Source organism: Urocitellus parryii, chromosome 6 (assembly GCF_045843805.1).
Source record: "Urocitellus parryii isolate mUroPar1 chromosome 6, mUroPar1.hap1, whole genome shotgun sequence".
NCBI lineage: Eukaryota > Metazoa > Chordata > Mammalia > Rodentia > Sciuridae > Urocitellus > Urocitellus parryii.
This window is the reverse complement of record NC_135536.1, coordinates 88,003,741-88,011,061: the sequence shown is the minus strand read 5'-3', so window position 1 is coordinate 88,011,061 and position 7,321 is coordinate 88,003,741.

Sequence of the window (7,321 nt, the reverse complement as noted above, 5' to 3'; positions counted from 1 at the left end):
CTCCATTACTCTGGACCTAAGGCGAGACAGGACATCATGGCAGAAGAGAAGAGTATGGCTACTCCGTTCATGGCAGCTGGGAAGGAGAGAGAGAAAAAGAGAGAGAATCAGGAACAAGATATATTCCCCCCCAAGGCATGTCCCAGTGATCTACCTGCATATAATTCCACCATTTCCCAGTAGTCCATTCAAATTATTAATCCATCAAATAGATTCTTCAAATGATGAGGTTAGAGTCTTCATGATCCAATCATTTTCTAAAAGCCCCATCTCCATGAGCTTAAGGAGTACATTTCAGATCCAAACTATAACAGGTGTATGCCTCCATGTCTGGACAAAACAAAGCTTGCTTTATACTGTGACTGTAATAATTCTGCATGTTCTCTTCCAGATTACTATCATTGCAAAGTACAGCTTGCTTTGACAACTGATGGCAAGGTAACAACATGTCACTACCCTTCTGTGGACATTTCCCTTAACATGGAACTTATCCCTTAACCAAATCCTGTGCATCGTAATAAAGAAATACATTATCAAGTGCTGTAAAACAGATCAGGGGCTGGGGATGTGGCTCAAGCGGTAGCACATTCGCCTGGCATGTGCGGGGCGCAAGGTTCGATCCTCAACACCACATAAAAATTAAAAAATGAAGATATTGTGTCCACCTAAAAAAAATAAAAAATAAATATTAAAATAAAACAGATCAAAGGAAAAGGCAAGCACTTTGAGCAATGACTCATGATTGGACAATTTAGCAAATACTCTTCACTATTAAGCTCCATTGGTATTCTCCTGGACAGTATCACAGACATCATAGGAAACCAGATCCTCCAAAAGACAGATGATATTGAGGTTCTTGAGGAATCAAAGAGAAATATTATCTTGTGCCTTCCTTGCCACTGAAGAAATTGCTATCTGGTATATTCACTAATATGTCAAACTGTAAAATAAAAATAATAAAATGTGAACATTATTGTATAGACTTAAAAAAATCTATACAAAAATTAAGCCCATTCTTAGATTAGTCTGATGGGAATGAGGATTGATTTACCTAAATGCTTCTTCAATTTTTGTAATTCTTTTTTTTTTTTTTTGGTCACATTGTATTTCGATACAATTTCAAACTTATAGAAAAGTTGCACAGTTTGAGACAGATTAATCAAGTTTGCCATATTTTTTTTTCTTTCTTTCTCTTTTCTTCATTTTTCAGGCCTCTTACATCTGAAAACACTGACAAACCACCCACCCAGTCATCTTGCCAGTGGACAGCCTCTTTTAAAACATCTGGAGAGGGGAAATAGTACATTGTGCCCTGAGATTGTATAGTGAAGGGGTTGAAATGGAGCCACCCTGAGGGGCAGCTGCTTCTACCTTTGGACTGAAATCCTGCATGCATAAGTCCACTGAACTGTCCACAGCTCTGCAAGCCTGTCCCCCTGAGTTGAGTTTGCCTGGGGAACAAACTCAAGGGAAGGCACTTAACTGCCTCCTGGTTCCCCATCCCAAGTCTGTTTAAAATGATCTTTTAAATTGCTGAGTTCTGAGGTGGTTAAACGATAGTCTATTGTGGGAACTCCTAGGCTTAGAGCCACCATTATACAAGGATTGTTTGTGGAGATGCTTTATTTATTGGGAGGGAAACAGGTCTGTGCTGGGGCTCTGGGTAGTGACTGTTACAGTAGCAGCCAGCTAGGAGGATGAAAGAAGTTTCCCATTAGCTTGTGAGCAAGGCCTGCAGGCATACGACCAACTCATACACCGCCACCCCAACGCCACACACACAATCACCAGTGTAACAGCTCTCTCACACTTCCCTCGCCCTTCTGAGATAGCAGACAACTCGGTTACTTCTCTACTCTTATCTGGGGCTGACCAGGACAAACCCTGAGGACAGAACAGATTCTACATGTTGCAGCCTATGGGAAGGAATTAAGAATTTCAAGTCATCCTCCGCCGCCACTGGCCTTGAGACCCAGCTATGGTCTCAATCAAGCCCCAGGGTTAGACATGACCTTGCCCTTGCTACTCTTCCCACTGGACTCCCCTTCCTCCCAGGGTGTTATTTCTTAACTTTGTGATTTGTAGGAGTAAAAATCTTTATAAAAATGAGATAGTGAGCCAGGCATGGTGGGGCACACCGTAATCCCAGCAGTTTGGGAGGCTGACACAGGTGGATTGTGGGTTCAAAGCCAGCCTCAGCAAGAGCAAGGTGCTAAGGAACTCAGTGACACCTTGTCTCTAAATAAAATACAAAATAGGGCTGAGTTCAATTCCCTGTACCAAAAAAAAAAAAAAGAAAGAAAGAAAGAAATGGTGAAGCTGGGCACAGTGACCCATGCCTGTAATTCCAGTGGCTCAGGAGGCTAAGGCAAGAGGAACGAAAGCTCAAAGCTAGCTTCCACAACTTAGCAAGGCCCTAAGCAACTCAGCGAGACCCTATCTCTAAATAAAATTTAAAAAGACTGGGGATATGGTTCAGTGGCTAAGCACCCCTGAGTTCAATCCCTAGTACCCTCCTCGCCCCCCAAAAAAAGAAAAAGAGATGATGACTTTTACCTTGAGAGGTGGCACTGAGGAAGAAAAGACACCTTTCATGTGAAACAAAGTACAAAACTACCCACAACAAAGGGAGACAAGTGTGAATCTCACCTACAGGAGCCAAAGTTTTACCTCTATTTATATTTTAGATGTACCCTGTGTTTAAGGCCATAAGCTGCTCAATCAATACTGACTGCTGAGGCTTATTTCTGTTGAAAAGGTTGTTTCTCATTTTTACCTATCAGATTAACAAAATTACTGAAGATAGGCCACTGTGGAATGGAGGAAAGTCCCTCTAATGAACTAGCAGCAGTGGGGTAAACGGGTACAATCTTGATACTTAGGTATAACAGTTAAGAATATTCAGGGAGCTGGGATGGTAGTTCAGTGGTAGAGTGCTTGCCTATCAGGTGTGTGAAGCACTATGTTCCATCCTCAGCACTGCATATAAATAAATTAATTAAATAAAGGTCCATCAACAACTAAAAATTAAAAAAAAAATATTCAGGACTCTTGCTTTGATTAAACAGTTTCCCTTGTAGGAGTCTGTTAGAAATATCCAAAAAGCCAGATGTGGTAGCATGTGCCTGTAATCCCACAGACTCAGGAGGCTAAACCAGCCAGCCTGGGAAACTTAACAAAATTCTATCTCAAAATAAAAATAAAAAGGGACTGGGAGTATAGTTCAGTGGTAGAGTACTCCCGTGTCTAATCCCAGTACCACCAAAAAAAGAAAAAGAAAGAAAGAAAGAAAGAAAGAAGAGGGGGCTGGAGATGTGGCTCAGCGGTAGCGCGCTCGCCTGGCGTTCGTGCGGCCCGGGTTCGATCCTCAGCACCACATACCAACAAAGATGTTGTGTCTGCCGAGAACTAAAAAATAAATATTAAAAATTCTCTCTCTCTCTCTCTCTCCTCTCTCTCTCTCTCTTTAAAAAAAAAAAATAAATAAAAAAAAAGAAAGAAGAGGAAAAAGAGAAATATTCATAATGATAAAAGCATTCATCGTAGCATTATTTGTAATAGAAAAGTACATGGAGGGGCTGGGGTTGTGGCTCAGTGGTAGAGCACTCATCTGGCATGTGTGAGGCACTGGGTTCAATCCTCAGCACCACATAAAAATAAAAACAAATAAATAAAATAAAAGTATTGTATCCATCTACAATTTTAAAATATGAAAGAAATAAAAAAGAAAAGAAAAGTACATGGAGATGATCTGACTAGAAATAACTGGGTATGGTGGGTGGCGGATGCCTATAATCCTACCTATTGGGATGCTGAGACAGGAGGCTCTCAAGTTTCAGGCCAGCCTGGAAAACTTAGTGAGACTCTGCTTCAAAAAGAGAGAGAGGGGCTGGGGTTGTAGCTCAGTGGTATAGTGCTTGCCTAGCATGTGTGAGGCACTGGGTTCAATTCTCATCACTGTGTATAAATAAACGAATAAAATAAAGGTCCATCAACAACTAAAAAAAATTAAATAAAAAAAGAGAGAGAGAAAAAAGAATGTCTAGAATTAGGAAATTAGTTAAAGGAATTGTAGAATTGTAATGTGACTGTGCTGGAGGATACCATGTAATTGTCAAAGTAATGATGATGGAGATTGTTAAATACCAACATGGAAATATTTTATGCTTTTAAGCAAAAAAACAGCAAGTAGAAACATTCTTTTCAATGATCTAAAACAGAGTCTAGTATATATTAGGCAATCAATAATCAATTGTTCAGTTGAAGGAGTATGAACCCAGCTTATTTTTTAAAAATACCACTGCATACAGACTTATAAACAAGTCTCCTATTTTCATGTACCTAGAAAAAGTTCTAGAAGGGCAGTGGCCATGGTGCTTACCTCTGGGGCATGAATAGTTCTCATTTTCCCTGGTTCTGTTCTACACAGCACACACTGTGTGAGGGGAGGCTGCACCAGGCAGCTCACAAGAGGTGTTGGAGGATCTTGTGTTCTGCTCTTTCACTGGGAAAGCAAAGTAAAGTCCAAACCTCCCCAACCACCAATCAAGGTAACTTGCAGGGTCAGAGAAAGCCAAGAGCAAGATGTGTAATTCTTGAGGACACTGTTTGATTAATACCTAAGAAAAGATACCACAACATGAGCTCCCAAGGACCTGGGCCTTGGGCAGAAGGCCAGACCTTGGTGGTTTCTAAGGCCTAGAGAATGCAGGCCAGTCCTTTGGGTATAGACCGAGGAGTGGGATAGCTGGGTCAAATGGTGGTTCCATTCCAAATTTTCCAAGGAATCTCCATACTGATTTCCATATTGGCTACACCATTTTGCAGTCCCACCAAATGGTCTATACCATTTAAAAACAGCATACTACAGGGACACAGCCACATTAATGTTTATTGCAGCACAATTTACAATAGCTAAACTGTGGAACCCACCTAGATGCCCGTCAGTAGATGAATGGATAAATAAAATGTGGTATATATACACAATGGAATATAACTCAGCAATAAAAGAGTAAAATCGTGATATTTGTGGGTAAATGGATGGAGTTAGAGAATATGATGCTAAGTGAAGTTAGCCAATCCAAAAAAAAAAAAAACAAAAAAACAAACAAATGCCAAATGTTTGCTCTGATACAGGGAGGCTGATTCACAGTGAGGTTGGGAGGGGAAGCATGGGAAGATTAGACAAACTCTAGATAGGGCAAAGGGGAGGGAGGGGAAAGGAGGGGGTAAGGGGTGTAAAAAAGATGGTGGAATGAGATGGACATCATTACCCTAAGTACATGTATGAAGACACGAATGGAGTGAATATACTTTATATACAACCAGAGATATGAAAAATTGTGCTCTGCATATGTAATATGCTGCTGTCGTGTATAACAAATTAGAATAAAAAAATAAAATTTTAAAAAATGAGAATGCAGGCCAGAGCTAGACAGTATTCTCTGAGCTAGGGTTGTGGTGCAGCAGCTGAGTCCTGAAATCCCCAGGTCTCTGTGCTCAAAGCTTGAGAAGAAAAAAAAAAATCAATGTCTGGCAAGGTTATCTCTGAGGACTTTGTGGCAGTGGCCTGCCAGGGTGAGGTCTGAGGAACACTGGGGTCTGGATGAGAGGTCACTTAAAAATAGCAAAGTCAGTTATAGCAGCTGAGGAGGATTGGCAGGCCTCCCTGAGATTCTGAAAATGGGTACAAACAGTGTGGCTTTGGACTATCCAGAAGGAATTTTTCCAAATGTAGGAGACCTATTTTAGAACGCTTCAAATCACCTGTCATTTGCCAGAATGAGGTCTGTGAGATTGCAGTGTAGTCAAGACAACACACATGCTCCTAGGTCAGTCAGAGCAAAGAGCACCTGTTGGTGCAGGGTGAGGGGAAGAGGCAAACAAAGGTCAATGTCAACCCCTCCAGGTTTTCAGAGGCACGGCAGATCCCAAGGTGTCACTTTTAGAAGGTAAGGCCTGGAGGTGAATAAGTCAAGACCCTAGCAGAAAACTGCCAGTAGGTCAGGTTAGGAGGTTAGGTCAGGATGGCAGCTAGGCTGGAAAGCTGGAAGCCTGGGGCATCTCTGACTTACAAGCCAAGAAAGAGTTCTTTGTAAAGCCCATGACATTTGGTCCTCACAACAGTCTTGAGAGGGGTATTGATTGATTGATCAATGTTTTTATTTTCACCATGGAAACCCCGTTTCTCACTTTCATTATAATAATTAGCAAAGCATCCAATACCCCAAACAGAGAGAGAGATAGCTGAAGCACTTATAATACTCAACTGTAACATATGGACTTTTTTTTTTTTTTTTTTTTGCACCAGGGATTGAAGCCAGGGGTGCTTTACCTCTGAGCTACATCCCCAGCTTTTTTTTATTTTTTATTTTGAGACAGGGTCCCATTAAATTGCTTAGGACCTCACTAAATGGCTGAGGCTGGAACTTGTGATCTCCCTGCTTCAGCCTCTCAAGTGATATGCAGTACAATACTCTCTTGCAATATGTGGCGGTGGCTATGAGCTCCAGCTCCCAGTCAGCCAGCTCTCAGATAAGGAGGGCAAACAACCAACACTCTACAGTGTACTGTGTTGCTAAGCTGTGATGTCTGGTGGATTAGGTATATTACATGAATTTTCAGCTTGCAGTATTTTCAATTTACTTGGGTTTGTCAAAACAGAACCCCATCATAAGTGGAGAAGCTCCTCTACATTAATTTTATTTTATCATAAATGTATCCAATTTAAGTACATTAATATTAATGTGCATCCAGTTCATTAAGAGCAGCACGGTATTTCCAAAGGTATACATCGTGTAACCACTATCCCAATAAAGACAGAGCATTTCCATCATTCTAGAAAATTCCCTTCTGCCACTCTGTAGTCAACCCTCCCACCCACACTGGCCTCAGGCAAGCACTGATCTGCTGTCACTATATAACTTACTTTTGGTGTCTTTTAAAATTTCATGGAAATGTAATCGTAATTTTGAGTCTGGCTTCTTTTCATTTAGCGTAATGTTTTTAAGAGTCCCACGATTTCGGGTATCAGTAATTTATTTTTTAAATTATTGACTTGTCTTTAATTATATTGGACATATCATGATTTATGAATCTATTCTCTTGTCAATAGATACTTGAATTATTTCCAGTTTGGGGCTATTGTGAATAAAGATGCTATAAACATTCACGTACAAATTTTTCTGTGATAATACATTTAAATTTCCCTTGAGTATATAACAGAGTAGAAATACTGTTATGTAATGCATGTTAACATTGTAAAAATCTGCCAATCTGCCAGGTGCAGTGATATGTGCCTGTAATTCCAGCTACTCCAGAA